The following is a 12,492-nucleotide window of genomic DNA, read 5'->3' as shown; positions in this document are numbered from 1 at the left end:
TGGAGCTTGGAGAGCAGCCATGAGACTGCATTGGGGTGCGTGCATAGACACAGCCCCCCGGGCCTCCTGTGGCTGTTGGTGCTGGGGACTCCATGTTAGCAGCACGTAGCCATGCTGTGTGCAGCACAGCAGTCCCTGCCATGCCCCTGCTGCCCTGACCATGTCTGCTGGTTCAGTGCCTGGCCACGAGTGCACAGCAGGAGCGTTGTCCAGTCCAGGCGACTTGCAGGAGGTGGTGCTGGCATGCGGGCACTGCAGGGTGCGGGCTGCCAGCCCTGCCTCCCGCAGGGGCGGTGCACAGCAACCAGAGGGTCCTGTGGGCTGTGGTCCCTGGTGCTGATGATGGAAGATGCACAGCTGGGAGCAGGATGTGAGGGTGCAGGTGAAATAGTGCATTTGGTGGTGGCCTGCAGATGCGCTGTGAAGATGTTGGTACTGTTAATAACCTGGTCAAGGAAGGTTCTGTCCGTCCAGCAACACACGGGGGACGATGGCAGTGCCACAGCCTGGCACCATGGGCATTGGTAGCCCCTGCAGCAGGAGCAGTTCAGGCTGTGATAGGGAAGGCTGGAGCCAACTGTGTGCTTCAGCAGGTGGGTGGGCTTTAACTCAGCTTTGCCTGTCACAAGGTTGCACACATATGCAATACAGTTTTTTTGCCCTCATCCAAGCAAACTGAGCTGTTTGGGTGGTGGTTGGCATCTCATCAAGTGAGCTGCTGCTCTCTGTTCTCCAGTTTTGGAGAACTGGATGACTTTGCAGGCTGGGGGAGGGTGGGAGGGGGAAGCAGCCTCCTGGTGAAATCCAGAGCAAAAGGGGTGGCCAGCTATTGTAGGATATGCTGAGCCAAAAGCCCAGGAACTTGAAACATGCTGTTATCTGGAGGACAAAAAAGAAACAGCGGAAAGCTTAGCCGAGAAACCAGCAGGTCTATACAGCAGGGTGAGATCTGGCATTGCTGGGTAGGTCACACGCTCACAATCACCTGAACAATTACTCACCAGATGTGTCTTGAGTGTCCTTGCCTGCCTATGAGTTCCTGTTCCACTAAACAAAATCTTCTGCAAGAAAAAAAAAAGTCTCAAGCAGCTGTGTAAGCTGCAGTGCATGAAGCTGTGTCATCAGCTGCTGTACACTGCCCTCACCCAGCTCGTTACCATAAGTGATTTGGCAGTGAGTGGCCAAACAAATCTGCCTGCTTGCCTTTAGGATAAATTATTTCACCCAAATAATATAAATCACCAGGGCCCCTAGTCACAACTGTTCTGGATCATTTTGCTTCCTCAGGCAGCTGCGAAATGTCAGTGATGAAGGAACCGAGTTCAAGAGAAGAATCTTTGTGCTCTTCCCAAACATATGCTATGAAAGCCTAGTCAGAAGATCATGGCTCAAACATTGTTCTTAGCTGTTCATGGGCACAACCCATCTTTCCTGATGGAAGATGTTACATTTTGTCAGAGACTTCTGCAATGGCTCCAAATCCTTTCTGTTATGTATGAAAGCAATTAGGAGCTCTCTCTAGCAGCCCGTTTATCCACATGATGGGTGATCCATAGAGCTGGTAAGTGATGCTCTATGTATGGGCACTGAAGTCTGTGCACTTCTATTCCAACAGAGAAACATTTCCACCAACACAACAGCTCACAAACATGGCTCTTAAAGGTGTTGCCCTCAGACAGAAGTGGCACAAGATGGGGGGCACTGGGCAGAGTGAAGTGCTGTGCTGCAAGCCAGCCCCCTAACCTCACAGCAGTGCATCTGGGGGTGGGGGCAGCACCAGTGGCACACTGGGGATTGGGTCCAGTGCAGAAAAGATCATCGTCATGTATTGGAACGGAGCCTGAAGCTGTCCAGCATAAAGCAGGGACCTGGGCACCGTCTGGCCCTGGCAGGGCTGCAGGCAGGGACAGCTCAGGCAACCCTGCTTGGCTTCAGCAGGAACTGCTGCCCTCTGGGACTATTCCAGCTGTCAGAGTGTCAGCAGCACAGGGGAAAAGCAACCACAGGGCTGGCAGCCTGACTGCTGGCATCAGGGGAAAACAGGCAGCCCTCTGGAGGAGGGATTTCAGCAGCCTGGAGCTCTGTGCTCCCTGCAGGCCTGGAGCTTGCAAAGGATGGCAGATACCTGGAGGGTTTTCCTCCGCTGCTGCCAGCTGTCAATCTGCAAGGTTGCAGTCAGGAGTCTTGCGTTAGTCCCAAGTGCGTGGCTTCACACATAGGCCTGCCAAGAGTTTCTGCAGATAATCTGATTAGGGGCAACAGCGTGGATTAAAATAAGTGTATGTGCATGAGGAAAATTACATAATTGCTATTAAAGACAGCAATGTCTTTTCTAGTGTTGAGAGTTTGGAGTCACACATCTGGCACAGGTGTGCTGGGTCTGTGGTCTGTAAGAAAGAAGAAGGATATTTTCTGCAAACATCTGCCTGTGATATGGAGAACAAAATCTTGTAGTAACAGGAGGACTCAGTCTGGGAGATCGATGCTGGAGTTGCACATAATAAATATGGTTTAATTTGTAGGTAGTCCTCTATAGAGCCAGGAGCTGGACTCTATGGTCCTTGGGGGCCCCTTCCAACTCAGGATATTCTATGATTCTAAATCATCACTGGATTGCCTGGAACACTTTAATCCATAAATTTTAGCACAAAATTGCAGCAGGTAAAGCATTGTTTTAAGCAAGATTACCTGGATAGGGGCTGTCATGGGGCTGGCGGCTGCACTCCAGCTGCAATCTGCATGGGTGAGCAGAGGATGAGGCAGCCAGCAACAGCTGTAATTGATACTGCAGAAAAAGACTAATTTTCCACAGCTGAAGAAAACCTACATTAAAATTATGCAGGAGGAAATTTTCAGACAGAAGAAACTTGGGAGTGTTTTTTTTTCCAGTTTGATTGTGAAACTGTACATTCTTGGCAAGCAAAGAAGAACAAGAAACTTAAAAGGATGCTAAACACTCACTAGAATATAACAATTCTTTGAAATAAAGAGGCCTATGTAACCTGCATTGCACAAAGCAGTTTTTGTTGAAGCCTTGCTCTGGGACTGACTGAAAAAGCAAGTGCTGCCCCATTCGGCTGTGGGTCAGACCAGAAATCCGGGGCAGGAACAGAACAAGCATGTTTTCCAGCCAAGTCTTTGCATCCTGCTTGCTTGTGATAGGGTGTTTACCACCCTTACTGCCGCTCTCTGACCCTCTTCCAGGTCAATGAATGGACTGCAACAATTTTCTGGTTTGTCCTCCAAGATGTTTTCTTTCTTTTTTTTTTTTTTTTTTTTTTTTTTCCAGTCCTTGGTCTGCTTTTTGACCAGCAGGAAGGGCAATGTTTTCTCCTCTTCCAAGCTTACCTTCCTCAGAGTGCTGTGCAGTAAGGAAACCTTTTAAAGGACATGCCACCGTCCTTGCTGCAGTACTTCAACAAAAATGGGACTGCGGGAGCCTGCTGGGCTCTGCTGTGGGACTCCAGTCCTGCTGTTCTCTTCAGCCCTGTTCCAGTACCTTCTGTGCATGAAGGCTGCATCATGTTTGCTGTGGCAGCGCTGCCCTCAGCCTTGCACTGGCAGTCAGCACCTGCTGCAGCCCTTCTGGGACAGGCCCTGGGCCACCAACCCATTTCTGAAGGCTGCAGCTCAGGAGTCAGCAGCTCCTCGTCCTCCACATCCTTCTCCAGCTCCACGCTCCAGTCACTGCTGAGCCTGCAGCACAAGACTGCAGCTGTGGGACACTGTGCATGGCAGTGGAGACCGTCCAGCAGATGCAGCACTGACATGGCACTGCAACACAGGCTTTGCTGCTCAGCACCACACAGGGCAGCATCTCAGACAGCTTACTGGACATTGCGTCTTTGGGTAGAAAATCAGCTTCTGGAGGGCAGAAAGGAAGAATGACCCTAGATTTAAGGTAGGCCTGATGCTGGATAAAGCATAGTCCTACCAAGGTCAGACTAACATTCCCATGGACTTGCAAATAGCCTTGGGCTTCTCAGCATCTGTGTACTGCCGGTGAGGAAGCCACAAAACCAGATCCTGAAAGCTCACCTGGGGAAAGATGCTTTCAGCTCCCCACCAGCTGAGGGCTGAGCACCTGGGCACTGCTGTGTTGTCTGGATCCCTGCAATGGGCGCTTGTCTCAGGGCAGCTGCGGTCCATGTGGTACGACGCTCTGTGGAGTGGAACTGCCTGCAGCCTCCTGGCCGTGGGCTGATGAGGTGTGAGGCACAACGTGCCCACAAGACAGAGATGCTGCACCAGTATAGGGTAGAGCCAGACTTTTTGATAGGAAAGGGGGAAGTGAGAGAAAAAGTTTTGTTAGACATCATGGAAGCCCTGGTGTAGGTGGGTTCACAGAAGCAAGTTCATGTGGCTCAGAGGCTGAAATATGCCAAGAGTCTAGGGAGCATACTGCAGAACATTCATAAAAGCACTGTACCCTTAGGTATGGGCCAGTATCATGTGGCTGCCCCCATGCCTACCTGGCTGCCACACGTCCTTCCAGCTCGGGAGGGCTTTGCACCACCGCAGAGGAAGCAGAGGCAGCTGGGCTTGGTGAGCTGAGCAGCAGTGGGTGCTGAGGGAAGCAAAACAGGAGCCTGATGGAGCTGCTCCCAGGCAGGGCATCACCCAGCTATGAGAGGACCATAAGGTCAAGGGAAAATGTGACAGTGTGCCCAGGACCTTACAGCTGGCATGGCAGAGGAGAAGCCTATGGGGCAGCTCCTGCCACGTTCTGCTCCTGGAGCTGTGCTGGGCTGAGGCAGCTCCTGCTGGAGCCATGTCAGCACGCAGGCAACGGGCATGAGATGCAGTGGGGGGGGGGGGGTCAAAAGTTCTGAGCATTTGCTGGGGCTGTAAGCTGGCAGCAGACTGTTCTGGGAGGAAAGGCCCCTGGAAAAATATCAGAGGGGCTGCTATGCTGTGACAAGGAGTAAATATGAATTATTTTCGGCATCTGCAACAACTTAGTTCCTGAGATGCAACAGATGGGAAATTCAAGGTAACTGCATGCCAAAGAGAAACTGCACTGCAGTGATGCCTTCCCAGGTAGGAAAAGCCTGTGTCCATGCTTAAATTTTTTACCTCACCCTGAGGAACAAGGCAGGGAACATGACTGAGGGATGCTCAAGCTGCAAGGGATAGCAGGAACATGGCCACTGCCTCCATCTGCTCTGTACAATCCAGCCAGCTGCTGGGGCCAAGATGGACCAGTGCCAACCAGCACAGTCCTGCATAGCTGCTGGAGTCCAATACAGACCAGTGCTATTCAGTACAGTCCTGCCTGGCCACTGGGGTTCAGCACAGTCCCGGGAGAGCTGTGGTCCATGTCCAAACTGGGGAATACATCTGCTGCCTCTCTCTTTTCCTTTAGTTTCCTGTTTCTGCCTTCCCATTTTTTCCCTTAGTTTCACTGTTGGCAAGGTCCTTGATCAGGTAACTTTGCTAGAATAAATATTCTCACACTCTCACGTGCCCTCACCAATTAGTGTGACCGACCAGGTCTGGTTCCCATCACCGCCTTCCTTATCATTTGCTGGTCAGGTGTGATGTCCATGTACTTGTTCGTGGCTTATTATCTTTGCCATTGTCCAACATGGCCTTGAAAATGGCCTGTGCCCGAATACCCCTAGAGGAGCAGACACTACTTCCACGCACCCCTGCATGAACAGCCTTTATAAAAGAGCCATCTATTAACAAAACCCATGTTTTGTTACACGTGCACTCAGTCTGCACAGTGTTAGTAAACTCAGAGGCAAATGGTGCACAGAGCCAAAAGCTGCTCCCAATGTGCTATTTACAGTGTTTATGACTACTTGAAAGAACAGATAAACATACCGAGTGGCCTGAGTTCCCCAGTTTTTGTCAAAGCTGTCCCTGCAGCCTCCCTGCCCTGAGTGGCTCCCAGCAGCGCTGCAGCATGGAGGCACTGAAGTAGCTCAGGCAGCTGCGGGAGAGCCAGTGGGGCTCAGGAGTGAGCAGGAGTCTAAAACCCAGGAAGTTTTCTGCACTGTTGCACTAAGTGATAAGTTACACTAATACTTGATCATTAAGAATTCAGAAAATGCATCAAAGTTTACTTAGTCATGGCCAGAACTGGAGACTGACGTCAAACCTATTGTAAGTTTATGTTACTTTATTTTTTATGTTTTTCCTTTGTAATGGCTTCCAGTCTCCACATAAAAAACCCAAGCATTTGCTGCAGTAAAAGAAAGCACACTTGGCTTCATTTCAGCCCATCTACAATGTAGGGGTCCAGGCCAGGCTGAGCAAGTCGCATGGCTGCCTTCTCTGGTACGTGGCACCAGGCTCCTCGCTGCAGCCCTGCTGTCACCACTGCCGGCCCCAAAAGCTGGGGTCTGGGAATTGGCCCCCGTGTGCTGAATCTAGAGTGGGGTGTCAGGGAATTGCTATTGCAACCTGAAGGCAAATAAACACTCATTTGTGCTTGAACACAAAGAGATTTAATGGACGATGCATGAGACAGAACCCTCACACTGCCAGGGAGGTCCACAAGGCTGCACACAAGCATATTCCCACACACAGCAGCGGCAGCATTGACCGTGAGCAGCACAGCACGGAGCACTTCAGACCAGCTGAGTTTGGCCCCAGACGCAGGCAGCCCCCAGCACTTGTGTTGCCACAGGACAAAGCTGAGACCCTTCTGCAGCCGGGCCTCCTTGCCCTCTGTGCTGGCTAAACCCTTGGCCATGAAGCACCACTACTGAGCACTTACTGCCTGAATTTCCCCTTCAGATGCCAGCTGGGAAACTGCCCCTGGAGGAGGCTGCACCCCATGCTGGGTGGTGCTCAGCTGTAGTGCTCCTTGTGTGAATCCCACAATGTGACAGGGCAGGCATAAAGGCAACACGGTCAGAATGGAAACACACCAGGAGAGGAATATGTCTCCTCAGCAGGGAACCCAGGGTACCCTGGCCAGCTGGAAGCCCGGGGTGTCCTTGATGAGTGCAGAACAAAGAAACCGTGGAAAGAACGAGAGCAGATGTCAGCTACAGCTGCTCCAGGCCCTGGTGCCCTGTGCCCCTTGCACCTCTATGCCACAGACACAGTAGCAGCGCTCTCCTGCCCAGGGCGGTTTTTCCCTGCACAAGGCCCCTGGGCAGACCCAGCCTTATGGGGATGCCTGGCTGACTCCGGACCCTCTGACCCTAGTCACCCACAGGAGATTTCCACTGTCGACCAGCCCTGCTCCTGGGGCAGTCTGAGGCACATCTCACTGGTAACACCTCACATAACGTAAATGGTAAGTGTGTAAGTGAGTAATCATGAGTACGGCCTTGCTTTGCTAGTATTAATTTACAATAAAGGAAAAAAACCTCTGTGTTCTTGTAGCTTTAAAATCCCATGACCCACAGTCCTCACGTATGTGTGGGCTGGGTATCCCCTACAGGTTGTGACACTACAACTGTTTTCAGGAGTGGGCTCCTATAAATACACAGGTCACAGATGCCTGGGAGAAGTCTGTAGGAGACCAGTAAAAATGGCCAGATAATAAGGGATAGGAGACACCAAGGGGAGAATAAATGTTGAAAACTGTCTTGAGTAGTAGAACCGTGAGCAGAATTGTAGAAGTGGCAAGGGATTTCCAGATGTAAAGCAAAAGACAGCAAGGGGCCCTGTGCTGGGCTTCTCACAGAGGCACTGGCAGCTGAAGGCACTTTGCTGTAAGCCACCGAGCAGTGAGTCAAGGGCCAGAGGCACGAGCAGCTGCCTTTGAGTACCGTGGTTGTATTCAGAGCCACGTCAGAGGCTAGAAGCCATCATCAGACCCCGGCTTCACAAACACCAGAACAAGAGCGTACTCTTCTGGTCTCAGAGAGGGAGACTTCCAAAGATGTATGCTCTGGGGGAGGAGGGTTTCAATTTGGTATTTGGGCATCACTAGACAAACTGACAGGTGAGGTGGTGTGTTCCCCTGATCCCTTATAGCAAATAGCCGAGGTGGGCTCACCCTGCAATAAGGAGCTCTGCTGAGACTTTTGAATGCCAGGATTCTGGCAAGCCCATATCCTGGGGGCAGCAGAACTGCCTAACCCTGATGTGATCTGTTGAGGAAGTGCATGCTGCTTGGGAATGGACAGTGACTCACAAAGAAGCACTTCATTTTTTAATACCGAGAGTTTTAGAGTACCAGGCCATGGACCCAATAGTACCAGGGCCACCTTTAGTCTGCATACTGCACTCGCAGAAAAAGACTATCACAGGGAACTGCATCAGTGGGTTCCTGACGAGGCCCAACGCACGCTGCACGGTTTGGGTCAGCAGGGCACGAGGCTCCCGGGCACGGCGCTCACCTGGGGAAAATCCACTGCTGGCTGCTCAGGCCCAGCTGGGAGCTGAGCCCACGCACTGCGCAGGGTGTGCCCCCAGAGCCGGGGCCCCGTTCCTGTCCCCAGGGCTTGGGGCACACCGGCTGCACCCCGCGGCTCAGAGGCTGCTGGTGCCCAGCACGGCGGGGGGTACGGGGCAAGGCACCCCCTGCATGGGCAACGTGCCCCAAACAGGTCCACAGCCTGGGTCCAGCATCTGGTGGGGCCAGAGGAGCAGGGCTGCCCTGCTGCAGCCCCCAGGCAGCCATCCTATGCCCAGGGCTGGGTGGTCAGCTCAGATGGGCCCGTGAGGCACAGCTGGGGCTGCTTGTGCTGGGGACTGGAGGTGGAAGATCAAAGGAAGGGAAGTCTGGGGAAAAGAATTGTGATAAAAGCTGTAACAGCTCAAGAGGAGCGGGGTAATGGGAATCCTCTCTGAACAAGGTGTGTATCAGCACAGATGAAGGACAAAGATATAAGATGCAGTTAGAACCATGTAGTAGATAGCTTGATTAAACAATCTAGAAATAGAATCACAGAATCGTTTGGGTTGGAGGGGTCCTTAAAGATCATCAAATTCCAACCCCCCTGCCATGGTCAGGGCCCCCTGCCCCCAGCCCAGGCTGCCCCCAGCCCCATCCAGCCTGGCCTTGGGCACTGCCAGGGCTGGGGCAACCCCAGCTCCTGGGGGCAGCCTGCGCCAGGGCCTCACCGCCCTCAGAGGGAAGAACTTCTTCCTAGTTTCTAATCTAAATCTATCCCCTTTTACTTGAAAGCCATTCCCCCTTCTCCTATCACTACACTCCCTGACAAAGAGCCCCTCCCCAGCTTTCCTGGAGCATCCTTTAGGTATTGGAAGGTTGTTATAAGGTCGCCCCGGAGCCTTCTCTTCTCCAGGCAGAACAACCCCAACTCCCTCAGCCTTTGTAGGAGAGGTTCTCGAGCCCCTTGATCATCTTTGTGGCCCCCTCTGGATTAATTCTAGTAAGTCCCTTCTTGTGCAGGGGGCCCCAGAGGCGAATGCAGGGCTCCAGGTGGGGTCTCACAAGAGCAGAGGGGTCAATCACCTTCCTTGACCTGCTGGCCATGCTTCTTTTGATGAAGCCCATGATAAGGTTTTCTTTCTGGGCTGCAAGCACACATTGACTAGTGGAGATTTAATTCTTCCACATATATGTACTCTCCACATCTCTGATCATGTGATGCTCAGTCTCAAGTTGAGCCAGGGAGGTTTAGATCGGATGAGAGGAAGAATTTCTTCACAGTGGTCATACACTGGAACAGGCGGCCCAGGGCAGTGGTGGAGTCCCCATCCCTGGATGCATTTAAGAGCCGCATTACTGTGGCACTGAGGGACATGGTTTGGTGATGGGACTCAACAGATCAGGTTGATGGTCTGACCATGATCTTGAAGGTCTTTTCCAACCCAGGTGATTCTGTGACCCTATGCTGGGTTAGCTACAGACAGGTTAGGACAGATGGGTGGCTGGACCTATTTGGCCTTCGAGGGTGGCCCATTTCCAAAGCACGATGCTGAGACTTTGTAACTAGCTGCCCGCTTCATGCAGAAGCCCAAGCCAAATTTTTGTCTGGGTGGCAGTGGACCAACCTGAGAGATAGTAAATACCTAGAATCACAGAATAATAGAATATCTGAAGTTGGAAGGGACTCACAAGGATCAATGAGTCCAACTCCTGGCACCACATAGGTCTACCCAAAAATTCAGACTATATGACTAAGAGCATAGTCCAAACATTTTCTTAAACTCGGACAGGCTTGGTGCTGTGACTACGTCCCTGGGCAGCCTGTTCCAGTGTGCGACCACCCTCTCAGTGAAGAACCTCTTCCTGATACCCAGCCTGAACCTCCCCAGCTGCAACCCCAAAACACACTTTATAGGAGCCCTATCTTGAACTTCCAATAAATGGGAGTGTATTTTAATGGGGGTAGAGACTATTAGCAGTTTAGGTATGGCCTATATGTGCCCACAAGCTAGTGCAAAATATGACATTTGAGGATTAGAAAAATGATTTACACACCTACCTTTATCCTCTGAGATTCAGTCATATCACATTTTAAAAATAAAGTTATACAGAGATGTAATTAGGTGGGTTTTCCTCATCCTCTGTCATCTCCAGAGCAATGGTGCTATGGAATGCTTTAAGGGAAATCTTAAAACTCAGCAATGCATTCAGTCAGACCAGGGAGTCCAAAGACTCAGACCGCATCTGTACCACAGGTGACAACATGACCCTGATGATGCAGTTGCTGCTTTAAACAATCAACAGATCCTGGCTGCTCATCTGATATGGAAAGCTTGTCATAGCACTGCGGTGTAACTTCAGACATATGTGATGATAATCAAATATCTATTGGACCAATCTCTGAGGTTAATCATCTGCAAAAAGGAAGTTTTTCTTGCACTTTACCAACACCCCTGCGAAGTGCCATGTGGAAGGTTCTCAGCCACCAGGGTAACAAAAATCTCACTTCTGAGGAGTGGATATCCAAACTATCTAATATCCAAAGGGAATTAAGCAGTTTCTGTGTTTTCTTTGAGGTTACCCCCAGCTGCAACACTGGCAACCAGGAACACGGATTAACTTCCTTGGCCTTACCTTGTTTGTCATCCTGATTGCTTGTTTGGCCATTTGACAGGAAGCCAAGCAGGAAACAATGTCTTGGGCAACCAAGAATCCCAGAGTTAAGGAGGGTTCTTGGGGAAAACGTCTTTAATTTCCTTTCTGTCTCATAATTATTTATATACCTACATGCATATGTATATATATATATATATATATATATATAATTATTGGGTCATATCTTTTAATTGGCATAATGCTCATTTCCTTGTGCTAGGGATGGTATCGCAATTGCATTTGTGAATAGAGTTTCTCAAGTCGGTAACAAGTCAGATTGCTGTGCTTACACCACCCTCCATCATTAGATGCTGCACCTGGGTGGTAGAACCTGTTCCCAAAGCATCTCAGTATCAGCCTGATTTGTCACATTACTCTCCAGCACCTCCAAATTATTGATGACAAACTTTCAGGGCACATCCGTATTACAAAGCCCCACGGTGCATTAGAAGGCCCCAGGGCACAAACTCAACCTGGCTGGAGAGGGCAAGGAATTGTAATTACGTTCCGCATTACAATTGCACCCAAATGCAGTTCCAATTTAAATATAACAACAGAGCATGAGCTTTCAATGATTCTGACTGGAAACCTCATGGACCTGTAGTAATGAATCAGCAATTACAAAAGATATTTTTGATAGTCTGGAACTGTGGAATCTTACATGGAATGCTAATATGAGCTGCCAGAGATACTCTAACTTTACGTATCCTAAATCTACGTGCTGCAGTTTACAGAGTAATGGTTAGCTGAGTGCTAATGATAATTCAGAAACATGGCCCAGACAACATATCTGGCTGTATAGATTGCAGAGCATTTTGAGCACTCTGATGAAGCCAAACATACTTAATAACATTCAGTTGTTATTTCCAATCGAAAGTGCTCACTTTGCAATCATTGTAGTAACTCCTGGCCCCCATGTGAATGCATATGTCAAACATCTATCTTGGGATCTGGTTCAAGAAAGGGAACAATGCACAAATGAGGAATCTAGTCTTAAACAAATGCTCACAGGGCAAACTAAGAGTTAAATCCTTCCAGACAGTAACAGTGGAGGCTCCAGGCAGAGACCTGAGAAGATACAGAAGAAATGGCTAAAAGCAGAGGAGCAGCTCTGGTCAAGGAGGCATCTTTCAAGAAACTGAAGTTGAATCCAAGGAAAATGGAAAGTACCAGAAGATGTCATGCCACACGTAACAACACAATAGGAATCTGAGGAACAACTTGCAAATGCAGGTGACTCATTTAATCAACACAGGAAAGATCAAAGAGGTCTCTAAAGCCAGGAAGGAACAAGAGAGAGGGTGGAGAGGAGTCAAATATTTGCTCTTTCCACACAGGAGTTAAAAGGCTTCAAGTGTAGTTCGTCATGGGCAAGCTGAGAACAAACAATGGTTTCCATGCAAAGTCCAGTTACAGCCTGGACAACCTTGCTGCAGGTGCTACGCTGAAAGTTTGCTCTGTTTTTGCTCAAACCTATGAATTAATAGAAAGAAAGAAAGAAAGAAAGAAAGAAAGAAAGAAAGAAAGAAAGA

This window comes from Oxyura jamaicensis, chromosome 1, assembly GCF_011077185.1.
Source record: "Oxyura jamaicensis isolate SHBP4307 breed ruddy duck chromosome 1, BPBGC_Ojam_1.0, whole genome shotgun sequence".
NCBI classification, from domain to species: Eukaryota; Metazoa; Chordata; class Aves; order Anseriformes; family Anatidae; genus Oxyura; species Oxyura jamaicensis.
This window is presented reverse-complemented; position numbering follows the sequence as displayed.